The following is a 14,268-nucleotide window of genomic DNA, read 5'->3' on the forward strand; positions in this document are numbered from 1 at the left end:
AGGAGGATGCTAAGAGGATGCAGGGTGACTTGGATAGGTTAGGTGAGTGGGCAAATTCATGGTAGATGCAATTTAATGTGGATAAATATGAGGTTATCCACTTTGGTGGCAAGAACAGGAAAACAGATTATTATCTGAATGGTGGCCGATTAGGAAAAGGGGAGGTGCAACGAGACCTGGGTGTCATTATACACCAGTCATTGAAAGTGGGCATGCAGGTACAGCAGGCGGTGAAAAAGGTGAGTGGTATGCTGGCATTTATAGCAAGAGGATTCGAGTACAGGAGCAGGGAGGTACTACTGCAGTTGTACAAGGCCTTGGTGAGACCACACCTGGAGTATTGTGTGCAGTTTTGGTCCCCTAATCTGAGGAAAGACATTCTTGCCATAGAGGGAGTACAAAGAAGGTTCACCAGATTGATTCCTGGGATGGCAGGACTTTCGTATGATGAAAGACTGGATCAACTAGGCTTATACTCTCTGGAACTTAGAAGATTGAGGGGGGATCTTATTGAAACATATAATATTCTAAAGGGATTGGACAGGCTAGATGTAGGAAGATTGTTCCCGATGTTGGGGACATCCAGAACGAGGGGTCACAGTTTGAGGATAAAGGGGAAGCCTTTTAGGACCGAGATGAGGAAAAACTTCTTCACACAGAGAGTGGTTAATCTGTGGAATTCTCTGCCACAGGAAACAGTTGACGCCAGTTCATTGGCTATATTAAAGAGGGAGTTAGATATGGCCCTTGTGGCTAAAGGGATCAGGGGTATGGAGAGAAGGCAGGTACAGGGTTCTGAGTTGGATGATCTGCCATGATCATACTGTATGGCAGTGCAGGCTCGAAGGGCTGAATGGCCTACTCCTGCACCTATTTTCTATGTTTCTATGTTTCTATAATGGGGCAAAAATTAGTGTGCAGTTGGAGGATTGGGAAGTTTTTAAAAACCAAGAAAAGGCAACTAAAAAGCCGTAGGGAGTGAAATATGATGAAATATGAAGGTAAGCAGGCCAAGTATATGAAAGAGGATACCAAGATTTTTCAGATATATAATGAGTAAAAGAGGAGTGTGTATAGGTACTGGAACACTGGAAAATGACGCTAGAGAAGTAGTAATCGCAGACAAGGAAATGATGGACGTACTATGTAAGTATTTTGCATCAGTCTTTACCATGGAAGTCACTACCAGTATGCTGAATGTTAGAGAGTATCAGGAGAGCAGAAGTGTGTGTTGTTGCTATTACCAGAGAGAACATGCTTGGGAACTGAAAGGTTTGAAGGCAGATAAGTCAGCTGGACCAGATGGATTATTCCAGATGACATTTCAAGAATCACTAGATTCTGGCATGATTCTGGAGGACTGGAAAATTCCAATCATCATTCCATTCATCAAGAAATGAGGGAGGCAGAGGAATGGAAATTATCAGCCAGTTAGCCTGATTTCAGTGGTTGGGAAGATGTTGAAGTCGATTGGTATGGATTAGGTTTTGGGGTATGTAGAGAACCCTGATGATGAAATGGGACAAAGTCAGCATGCTTTCCTTCAGGAAAAATCTTACCTGACAAATCTGTTGAAATTCTTTGAGGAAATAACAAGCAGAATAGACTAAGGAGAATCAATGCATGTTGCATACTTGAATTTTCAAAAGGCCTTTGACAAGATGCCATATCGTGAGGCTGCTTAACAAGCTAAGAGCCCATGATATTACAGAAAAGATGCTAACGTGAATAGAGTACTGGCTGATTGACAGGAGGCAAAGAGTGAGAGTAAAGGGCGCCTTTTCTGATTGGCTGCTAGTGTTCTGCAATGACGGGTAATGTGACTACTTCTTTTTACATTGTATGTCAATGATTTAGATTATGGAATTAATGGCTTTGTGGCAATGTTTGCAGACAATAAGGAGATAGGTGGAGGGGTAGGTCATGCTGAGGACCCAGGGAGGCTGCAAAAGGACTTAGACAGTTTAGGAGAATGGGCAAAGAGGTGGCAGATGAAATACAGTGTCAGGAAGTGTATGGTCATACACTTTGGTTGAAGGAATAAAAACATAGACAATTTTCTAAACAGAGAAAACTCTTAAGTGCAAAGGGACTTGGAAGTAATCATGCAGGACTTCCTAACAGTTGGCTTGCAGGTTGAGATGGTGGTGAGGAAGGCAAATGCAATGTTTGCATTCATTTTGAAAGGACTAGAATATGTTTGGTTTGTCCAGACCTGGTTGAGACACGGAGTGCTTCAATTCTGGTGGGGACCAACATCCCTCTGGTGCAGAGGCTCATGTGCACCCAGTGTTTCGAGCTGCTTTTGAGGAAGTGCGGGGCTGCACTGGGCCAGATACTGAATTTAAACGAGGGACTGTGTAATGCACCCAGTTGAAGCCTAAGGTAATAAGGCCCGGGGAAGTAGCGAGAGTGATGGGAACCCCCAGATTTCCCGGAGTGCCTGATGGTAAGGCCCTTTCAGTGGACATCCCGGAAGACATCGAGGGGGAGTCGCGGTTTCCGGCTGGGGTGCTAGTGAGACCCGAAGTGCAGAGGCCCTCGATGGTACAGGCGAGCAGGATGGCTGTGATTGTCAGGAACACTATGAAGAGAGAAATCATAGTATCGGGATGCCCCTGACGCATTTGTTCCCAGTGACGGTAATGTCTAGCTCTCCTGTGAGGCCCGCTGGGAAGAAACCATTGGAAAACAGTGAAATGTTGACTGCTGAGGCCTTTAACTTTGGGGTCTCTCCTGTGCCACCGGATTGGAAACGAAGGCTGGTGGAGAAGATGTTGAAGCTGGAAGATATTTTTTCCCTTGGTGAGTTTGATGTAGGTTGTTCCAGGAGCACTCCCCACACCATTCGGGTGACTGAGGACACCCCGTTTAGAGAAAGGTCGTGGCGACTGGCTCCTGCAGATGCAGATGATGTGCGGCAGCACTTCTGTAAGTTGAAGGAAGCTGGGATCATCTCTGAATCCCGAAGCCTTTATGCGTCCCCAATAGTAGTGGCCCAGAAGAAAAACGGAAAGGTACGCATGTGTGTGGACTATAAGACCCTGAACAGGAGCACCGTCCCTGACCAGTATATGGTCCTAAGGGCCGAAGATGTGCTGGTCTATCTCAGCGGGGCAACGTGGTTTAGTGTGCTGGAGTTGAGGAGTGGATATCTCCAGATCCCGATGAATGAGGCCCATAAAGAGAAGTCATTTATATGCCCTTTGGGATTTTTCCAGTTCGAAAGGATGCCCCAGGGCATATCAGGAGCCCCTGCCACCTTCCAGAGGGTCATGGAGAAGACGGTGGGGGATATGAACATTGCTTGAAGTGTTGGTGAATTTGGATGACTTGATAGTATTTGGATCTGCCTTGGAAGAACACGAAGTGAGGCTACTGAAGGTGCTAAACCAACTAAACTGACTGAAGAATGAAGGGTTAAAACTTACCCTGGACAAATGCCAGTTCTGTCAGACATCTGTCAGCAATGTTGGGCACATAATCTTGCGGTTTGGAGTAGTTACAGACCTTTGGACAGAGGTGGGATGCAAAATCTGAGGAGGCTTTTCAATCGCTGAAGAAGTTGCTGACCCAAGCACTGGTGCTGGCTTTTGCGGAAACCCGATTGCCCCATGTACCACACACCAATGCCAGTTGAGAGAAGTTAGGGGGCATCTTGTATCAGGATCAGGGCACCGTGTTGAGGCCAGTGGCATTTATAAGCTGGAGATTGTCACCCTCTGATAGAAACTATCCCACCCACAAGTTGGAATTCCTGGTGTTGAAATGGGCGGTGGTGGATAAGCTGAGTGGCTATCTCTATGGTACCAAGTTTGAGGTGAGGACGGACAACAAACCGCTAATTATATATCCTGACCTCAGCGAAACTGGATGCCACAGGCCATCGGTGGTTGGCAGCTTTGTCTGCTTATGATTTCAGCCTGAAATACCGGCCGGGGAGCTGGAACGTCGATGCGGACGCTTTGTCCCGACAGGTGCATGAGGGACTGGATAGGGACAAGGAGTGGGAGATCGTTCCTGCCCCTGGGGTAAAGGCCATGTGTCGGTTTGCTATCACTGTGAAGGCTGAGGAAAAGGAGGTGCTGGATCGTACAGTGGATCAATTGGGTACTTCTGACAACGCCCTACCCCCAGTTTACTGCGACCTGACTGCTCTGAAGACCAAGCAGCTGCCGGAATTAAGTCCTGGGGAAGTGGCTGCTGCTCCGAGAGATGACCCGGGCATTGGTACCATTTGGTATGCGTTTGAAAAGGGGGATATAGCACGGGCAGAGAAGATGAAACACACTTTGTTACTACCATTACTGAGAGAACGGCCTCAGTTGAAGTTGAAGAACCACATTTTATATCGGGTCATGTCACCCCCGGACCAACCCCGGCGTTGGCAGTTGGTCCTGCTGGAGAAATAGAGGAAGGTTATGTTGAAGTCACTGCACGATGGACATCTGGAGGTGGAGAAGACCACAAGACCGGTTTTACTGGCCCAGAATGAAGTCAGAGGTTGAAGAGTACTGCACGTCGAGCATTCGCTGCATACGCCGGAAGACACTGCCTGGGCAGGCTGCTACTCTGTCACACTTGCAGAGTGCAGGGTCCCTGGACCTAGTGTGTATGGATTTCCTGTCCATAGGACCCGATGCCAGTAACACGGCGAATGTCTTAGTCATCACGGACCACTACACTAGATATGCTCAGGCTTTTCCTACCAAGGACCAGAGGGCAACTACAATGGCAAAATGCTATGGGAGAAGTATTTTATTTATTATGGCCTTCCCAGGTGGATAAATAGTGACCAGGGAAGGGACATTGAGTCCTGACGAAGGGTCTTGGCTTGAAACATCGACTGTATCTCTTCCTAGAGATGCTACCTGGCCTGCTGCGTTCACCAGCAACTTTTATGTGTGTTGCTTGTAAGGGACTTTGAGAGTAAGCTCACCCATGAGTTACTGGGCATGCCGGGAGTTGAGAAATCTAAGACCACGCCCTATCATCTGCAAGGTGATCCCCAACCTGAGGGGTTTAATTGGACCTTGCTGGACATGCTCAGGACCCTGGAGATCAGTAAGAAGAGCAGGTGGAGTCAACATATTGGGCATCTGATTCACTATTACAACTGTACCCCCAATGAAGCTACTGGGTACTCGCCCTATTATCTGATATTTGGGCATGAGGCGAGGTTGCCCTTTGACCTCTGTTTCAGGACTTATGCGGGAGACGTGCAGCCGAAGCCTTATCTGAAGTATGTGTCTGATATGAGGAGAGAGCTGAAAAGGGCTTTCAAATTGGTTGGGGTGGTGGCCACCAAGCAGAATCGGGGAAATAAGAGAAGGTATGACCAGAAAGTGAAGTTCTCCCAATTCCTACCAGGAGACTGAGTCCTCATAAGGAATTTGGGACTACCTGGGAAGCACAAGTTGGCTGACCGCTGGGCAGCCACACCCTGTGTGAGGGAGAGTCGGATGCCAAATCTACCGTTTTTCCGGGTGAGACCGGAAGAGGGGAATGGGCCTGTCAAGATTCTCCATTGGAACCACCTGTTGCCCCTGGGACAAGAGGTGCAGGTAGATCTGGAGCCTGACTTGGAGACTGCACCTAGTACAAGGACTCTGCGAACACGCGGGGTGATGGAAGAGCCCACGCCGGAAGAGACTGGGTGGGGCTCAGCCCCTGTGAGGGATACTGACTCGGAGGATGATGATTCGGATGAGTGATACGGACTGCCGTTTGCTAACTCCCCCATGATAGAGGAAGAGACTCCTGGCCCTTCTCCCACTGAGTCAGGCGAGGTAAGGGGGGCTATTGGTAGGCAGCCTGAAGTACAGCAGGACTCAGAAGGAGAGAAAGTGGGCCCTAAACACGAGATGGGGGCTCTGAGTTTCAGAGGGGTTTGAGTGACAGATTGTGGGATGTTTCGCCAGGTAGCCCCAAAGTGTCCCCAGTAGTGTCTGAGCCGGAAGAGTTAGAAGAGGATGGACGGATGTCTCAGAGAATTAGGAACCCCCCCAGATAGGTTGGCCTATGTAGTGCCTGGGGAACAGGGTGTGATCTCTACTGTTTTGGGGAGCTATTCACTGTTTTCTGCACTTGGATTGGGCTCTGTGTTTTGCAGGAAGGGTTGGCAAATTACCTGAGCATCATGAAGGCATGACTAAATTCGGTGGGGGGAGGCTGTAATGGGGTTCTCAGTAACGTTAACTGCTAATAATAAAATGGCTTCTCTGTAGTGTTATAATGAAATGGCTTCTCTGTAGCTGCGATGTTTGGGTTATAATTACAGATAATGGGGAACTAACCAATGAAAGTCGTGTTATTCTATCTTGTATCTGTGGGAACCACAGTTAGTGCGTGGGCTTTTCGTCAAGCAGAAGAGAGGAGGAAGGACGCGTGTGGAACACTCTGGTAGGAAACCAGGGGTGGTCCCAGCCGAGGGTCGATGGAGTTTGGAGAAGATCGATTGGTGGAAAGAAATCCTGGTTCCGTGAGCTCCAACAAATTTACTTGTGCACAGACTGATTAAAATTAACTACAGTGGTGCCTTTTTCTTTACTATTTTGCTCTTCTACTAATCACATCACCAAATAAGAGTTATAAAGTGTAATCATTTAATCACATATTGTGTACTGTCTGATGATTTACATTGTAGGTTTGTACCAGGGTACATTACACTGCATCTACGCAAACGTGAGACACAGTTTGGCGGGCAGACGGCAGCTTCCCCTAGATGAACGTGAGTTGATCGAGCAAAGTGGTACAAATATAAAACCAAGGATGTAATGTTGAGGTTTTGTAAGGCATTGGTCAGACCACACCTGGAGTATTTTTAGCATTTTGTGGGCCCTTATCCCCTAAGGATGTGTTGACTTTGGAGATGGTTCAAAGGAGGTTCACAATAATGATTCCAGGATTGAATAGCTTATCATATGAGGCGTGTTTGATAGCTCTGGGCCTATACTCACTGGAATTTAGAAAAATGAGGGGGATCTCATTGAAATTTATCAAATGTTGAAAGACCTATATAGAGTGGATGTGGAGAGGCTGTTTCCTATAGTGGAGGAGTGTAGGACCAGACGGCACCACCTCAAAATAGAGGAATGTCTGTTTAGAACAGAGATGAGGAGGAATTTCTTTAGTCAGAGGGTGGTGATTCTGTAGAATTCTTTGCCACTGGAGGCCAAGTAATTGAGCGTATTTAAACTGGACAAGTTTTAGATAGATTCTTGACAAGTTTTTACACAAAAGGTTAAGGGGAAAAGACAGGAGAATGATGTTGAGAGAGAAATGGATCAGCCATGATGAAATGGTGGAGCAGACTCAATGGGTCAAATGGCCCAGTTCTGCTCCAGTGTCTTACAGTTTTAGAACAGGGGTAATGACCATGTAGCAGAGAGTTAAAAGGGAGCTCTGCAGGATTTGTACCATGCAGAAAACCTGAACCTGGTCAAACTGACCTGACCCATGAAGTGCAGGCTAAAGTGAACTCTAGTAAACGCATGCCTAGTTACTAACCTAATAACAATCTCTTTCTTTTCTTTTATCTTTCTATTAATTTCCAAATTCATAAACATAGTAACAGTACCAATACAAAGAGATTGGGATTACATTATTGGTAATTGACATATGCAAGTAAAAACTACAGATAATACAAGTATATTAGACCTCCCAAACTTTTAATATAATTAACCATGACAAAAAGAAAAATGAAAAAAAAATCAAGAAAAAAAAAGACCCCAAAGTAAAAAAAATAAACTAAACTGATCGAAACAAAACAGAACACGGCTGGGCTAATATATTACATCGAATACAATCATTAATGTTGTTAACTCCGCTCATCTATCCATATATTCTAGGTTAATAAAAAGGATTCGGAAAAGGTCAAGTTACATCATATGGAAGTGTTGAATAAATGGCCTCCAAGTCTCTTCAAATTTAACCGAAGGATCAAAAGTGACACTTCTGATTTTTTCTAAATTTAAACATGATATGGTTTGGGAAAACCATGGAAATGTAGTAGGGGGATTGGTCTCTTTTCAATTCAATAAAATGCATCTTCTAGCCATTAATGTAACAAATACAATCATCCGACGAACTGAAGAGGATAAAAAACTACGTTCCATCATTGGTAAACCAAAAATTGCAGTAATAGGGTGAGGTTGTAAATCAATACGCATAACTGTTGAAATAATATCAAAAATATCTTTCCAACATTTTTTCAAAAGAGGGCAAGACCAGAACATATGAGTCACAGAAGCTATCTCAAAAGGACATCTGTCACAAACAGGATTTATATGAAAGTAAAAACGAGCTAGTTTAACTTTAGACGTGTGGGCCCCTGTGCACCACCTTAAACTGTATCAACGTATGTTTAGCACATATAGAGGAAAAGTTAACTAATTGAAAAAAATTCTCCCATTTCTCTATAGGTAAGTGAAGCTGAAGTTCCCTTTCCCATTCATTCTTAATTTTATCAAATATACCTGGCTGTATTTTCATAATTATATCATAAATAATTGCTATTAAACCCTTCTGATAAGGATTTAGACCTTTTTTTCCCATGATATCAGTTGGATATGAAGTCGGAAAAGTAGGTAGCGTAGTATTTTAAAAGTTTCTAATTTGTAAATATCCAAAAAAATGGGATCTGGGCAAATTATATTTATTAGACAACTGTTCAAAAGACATAGAAACATAGAAACATAGAAAATAGGTGCAGGAGTAGGCCATTTGGCCCTTTGAACCTGCACCGCCATTCAGTATCATCATGGCTGATCATCCAACTCAGAACCCTGTACCAGCCTTCCCTCCATACCCCCTGATCCCTTTAGCCACAAGGGCCATATCTAACTCCCTCTTAAATATAGCCAATGAACTGGCCTCAACTGTTTCCTGTGGCAGAGAATTCCACAGATTCACCACTCTCTGTGTGAAGAAGATTTTCCTAATCTCGGTCCTAAAAGGCTTCCCCTTTATCCTCAAACTGTGACCCCTCATTCTGGACTTCCCCAACATCGGGAACAATCTTCCTGCATCTAGCCTGTCCAATCCCTTTAGGATTTTATACGTTTCAATCAGATCCCCCCTCAATCTTCTAATGAAACAGTTATCCAAGAATAAATCACAAAAACACATTATAACCTTCATTTTCCATATCAAAAAGGCTTGATCCATAACAGAGGGTTGGAAAAAAAATTGATGTAATAGGGCTTGATAAAATAAATTTGTTCAAACCAAAAAATTTATGAAATTGAAGCCATATTCGTAATGTGTATTTAATTATTGGATTAACCATTTAGAACTATAGAACCATAGAAACTACAGCACAGAAACAGGCCTTTTGGCCCTTCTTGGCTGTGCCAAACCATTTTCTGCTTAGTCCCTCTGACCTGCACACGGACCATATCCCTCCATACACCTCCCATCCATGCATCTGTCCAATTTATTCTTAAATATTAAAAAAGAACCCGCATTTACCATCTCGTCTGGCAACTCATTCCATACTCCCACCACTCTCTGTGTTAAGAAGCCCCCCCCTTAATGTTCCCTTTAAACTTTTCCCCCCTCACCCTTAACCCGTGTCCTCTGTTTTTTTTCTCCCCTTGCCTCAGTGGAAAAAGCCGGCTTGCATTCACTCTATCTATACCCACCATAATTTTATATACCTCTATCAAATCTCCCCTCATTCTTTTACGCTCCAGGGAATGAAGTCCTAACCTATTCAACCTTTCTCTGTAACTGAGTTTTTCAAGTCCCGACAACATCCTTGTAAACCTTCTCTGCACTCTTTCAACCTTATTTATATCCTTCCTGTAATTTGGTGGCCAAAACTGAACACAATACTCCAGATTCGGCCTTACCAATGCCTTATACAACCTCATCATAACATTCCAGCTGTTATACTCAATACTTTGATTAATAAAGGCCAATGTACCAAAAGCTCTCTTTACGATCCTATCTACCTGTGACGCCACTTTTAGGGAATTTTGTATCTGTATTCCCAGATCCCTCTGTTCTACTGCACTCCTCAGTGCCTTACCATTTACCCTATATGTTCTACCTTGGTTTGTCCTTCCAAGGTGCAATACCTCACACCTGTCTGTATTAAACCCCATTTGTTTATTCAATTCAGAGAGAACAAAGGGAATTGACGTTCCTAAAATAGAAACCAATGAGAACCCTTGTACAGAATTACATTCAAGGTTTACCCATTGTGGACTTGGAATTATATCCCAATCTTGTGTCCAAAATATTAAATATTGTATATTAATTGCCCAGTAATAAAATTTTAAATTCAGCAAAGTCAAACCACCGTCTTTTTTGGAGTTCTGTAAGTATTTTTTACTTAGTCTAGGATTTTTACTCTGCCATGTATATGAGGAAATTTTAGAATCAACAGTATCAAAAAAGGATTTAGGAATAAAAATTGGTACCGCTTGAAATAGATATAAAAATTTAGGTAGAATAACCATTTTAATAGCATTGATTCGGCTGATCAGTGATAAAGACAATGGGGACCATTTAGTAAAGAATTTTTTAACCTGATTAATTAGTGGTAAAAAATTGAGCTTAAATAAGTCCTTACGCTTCTTAGTAATTTTAACACCTAGATAAGTAAAATAGTCAGTAATCAATCTGAATTGTGAATGTCTATAAATTGGAACCTGCATATTTAATGGGAAGAGCTCACTCTTACTAAGATTTAATTCGTAGCCAGAGAAGTTACTAAACTGAGCAAGCAGGGATATTACTGCTGGAATGGATTTCTCAGGGTTAGAGATATATAGTAATAAATCATCTGCATATAGTGATAACTTGTGTATCTCATTCCCACGGGTAATGCCAAGTATATTAGGTGAATCACGAATAGCAATAGCTAAAGGTTCCAAGGCAATATCGAATAATAATGGACTAAGAGGCCTAGTACCATGAAATAAGGGAGATCTTTGATTATTGGTAAATACTGAAGCCGAAGGGGTAAGGAATATCAATTTAATCCAAGATATAAATATGGACTAAAATTGAATTTCTCAAGCGTATTAAATAAATATGTCCATTCGACTCTGTCAAATGCTTTCTCAGCATCCAATGAAATGAAACAATCTCATATACACCAGGGCAGCACCCTGCTATTCTACGGATACGGAAAATTTGGAACTGCAGATGGCTCATGACACTGCAAAAGGATTTCCTCACTTTTTGAAAACACACTGTATGCAAGGTAGGTATAATGGAGAAAAAGTCGATAAGAAATAGAATAAGAATAGTGGAAACTTTAAATCGGGTAGCATGCATTTCAGCATAAGAAACACCACTGTTTACATCACCTTATAATATAGTGAAACATTGACAGTTTATTCCTTTCTATAGGTGCTGCCTGACCTGCTGAGTTCCTCCAGCATTTTGTGTGGGGAACAGGAAAAGCCTTGTTACAATGATCCAGATGTTGTAGTATATTGGATAGGTTTGATAGGAAGCAACAATCCTCTTCTGCCAGAATCGTCCCCCTACCCTTCACTTCCAGTCCTTAGGTCAGACCTCTTTCAAAATGTCAACTGTTTGTTCCTTTCATAGATGCTGTCTGACCCACTCAGTTCCTCCAGCATTTTTTGTGTGTTGCCCTTGATTTCCACATCTGCAGAATCTCCTGTTTGAATGATTTACTGCTCCGCTCTTCCTCTGTCTCCTTCCAGATTGCACAAATACACGTAATTTAAAACTTTTCAAATCAGATCTCCAAGAATTAGAATTTATGTGATTCAAAAACCCTTTTTAATGCCGACTTGGAGCACTCCTAATTTAAATGAAGATGTGCGAATAAAATACTACAAATCAGAGTCTGTGTTCAAGTTCGGATCGAAATTTAGCGACATGTGGTAAACTAGAGTAAAATGCTGCATTTTATTTGGAAGCTGACCTAAAACTAGAAGTATAAAACCTCTGCAGATCTGGTAGAAACTGCAGATGAAGGGAAGATTTCTGCGATGGGTAAGGGGTCAAGAATCAAGAAACGCCCCCTTGGCTTGAGGTTAAACTAAGGAGGATCAAGATAATAAGGTATTTCCTCAATCAGAAAGATGGCATATCTTTGGAATTTGCAAAACTGGAGGACAACGGAGTTTCAGTCAAAACAGAAGTCCAATGATTTTGTATATTAAGGCGTATAGATATAGTCCAGATAATAAAATGTGAATTTAGGTTGAAAAATGATAGATCCAGTTCAAAGATTTTGATTTTAATGTTCTCATGTTTCCAGCCTAGTATTTGGTTCGATTAGATTGAGCTGAATATCAGACAAATTATTCACTGTGGTGTAATCAGTCTTAAAGTAACATGCTTAGCCAAATCCAAACTATTTAACTCTGGCTCATTATCACAGATGTTGCCTGAATGTTTCCTGCAGTTGTGGTTTCATTCATTACACTAACGCCAACACAACTTCAACGTTGATTAACTCGAATGAAAAAGTGAATATGGAAAACTGTAAATTAAAGTCTGTTCAATTTGGATTAAAATTTAGCCACATATGTTAACCAAAGTAAGATGCTTCATTTGTTTGTAAGTTGACATAAAATAGAAAGTATAAAGTACTTTGCAGATCTAGTAGCATCTGCAGATGAAGGGAAGATGTAAAATTTTAATTTTGTTGCAGAAACAACATAGCTAACAAACTGTATCTTTAAAATGTAATACTGCAATCTGATAAACAGTTGCAGCAGTACCTTTGCTGCTCTGCTCATTCACCCATATGCTTGTTGGCTTCAAAACAACTCTTGAAGTAATGAAATAGCCTCAAAAAGATGTAACATATGTCTGACAACAGACAGGACTTTATTAATATCATATACTGTATTTGCAATGATGTAAACTCACCTGCTTAGAGCTGTCTGTCGAAATGATATGGCACAAAATACTTGCCATACTTGATTAGGTGCCAAATTGAGACTGATTACCCTGTGCACAATTAATTAGTGTTTGGAACCAAACAACCTACTGACATCAATTAATGTATAATGTTTTATTATATACTGAACAGAGGACTAAAAATCAAGCCTAGAACTGGGCTGAAACAAACCATATGATAATAGCGCAAGCTGCTTTTTAACTGCCAATATACAATAATGCTCAAACATAGTCTAAGAATATTTCCAATTTTGAAGTATATCTTCTGATATGGCAGGCGATCCGTCTGTCATCGGGGGAAGTCGGAAAATCTTCTGCTATGTGCATGAAGACCTGAGATCTTTGCAAGCTTCAGGCACAGAGCTTGGTAAAAGTGACGTAATGGACTTTTAATATCGTAAACCAGTGAGTTGTTTGTTACGTCACCCTGCTCGCTGGGAAAGTGGAGACACCTCCCTCTCCCTTATTAGGGAGAGAGAGAACTTATGGTATGTCGAATGCCGGTTGAAGTGCAAAGTCTTTGGGGTAACTGTAAGTCTGCGTCTTTGCTATTACTTTGTTCACACATGAGTGCTTGGTGGCGGTGTCATTGCTTTTTTATGCCAGTGGGGAGAGGGGCGATTGTTGCTCGCTGCTGCTTACACGCGGGAGTCAGGAGCTTGGTGGGGGGTTCTTTGGGGTTCGCACGTTTAACTGTTGTTTATTCTTTGGGCACTTCTCTGTTTTTGTGGATGTTTGTGACGAAAGAGCAATTCAGGATGTATATTATACACATTCCTCTGACATAAAATTGGACCTTTGAACCTTTGATTTGCTGTTCCCAATCTTCATTAAAGTCTCTCTATTTACTCAGAGAGCATAACAAATGTAGAAAAATGAAATATTTTTCTGTTTCATCAGCATTCAAAAGACTGAAGATCGCAATGCTTAATAATTATTTGATTGATTGAATTTGTGACCCACACATAACAACACCAGATTGCAGAATGATTTTTTTCTTGCCTTTTCTTACTCAATAGGTTTAGTTGCCTTTTGCCTGAAGAAATGCTTTCTGTCATTAACTTACACCCATATGATTAAGATCTGACTTAAGTTGTTACTCTTCATTTTCTTTTTCCGTCTTGTGCACCTCTAATGAGTCACAATTTATTTACCTTTTTACTTGATTAAAGAATTGGATCTCAAAATTTGACCATATCATGCCCACTTCCCTTTCTCTCAGTGGTCTCATAGGCCTCTAATATGGGACATGGGAACTGCACACTTAGTTGAGCTGGAAAAGTAATGCCTTTGAATTTGTCGAGAATGAAAGAAGAAGAGCAAGGCTAAAATATGTGCAAAACCCAAGGCACGTGCAAATGAAAGTTAAAT

The sequence above is a fragment of the Mobula birostris genome, chromosome 10, assembly GCF_030028105.1.
Source record: "Mobula birostris isolate sMobBir1 chromosome 10, sMobBir1.hap1, whole genome shotgun sequence".
Classification (NCBI taxonomy): Eukaryota; Metazoa; Chordata; class Chondrichthyes; order Myliobatiformes; family Myliobatidae; genus Mobula; species Mobula birostris.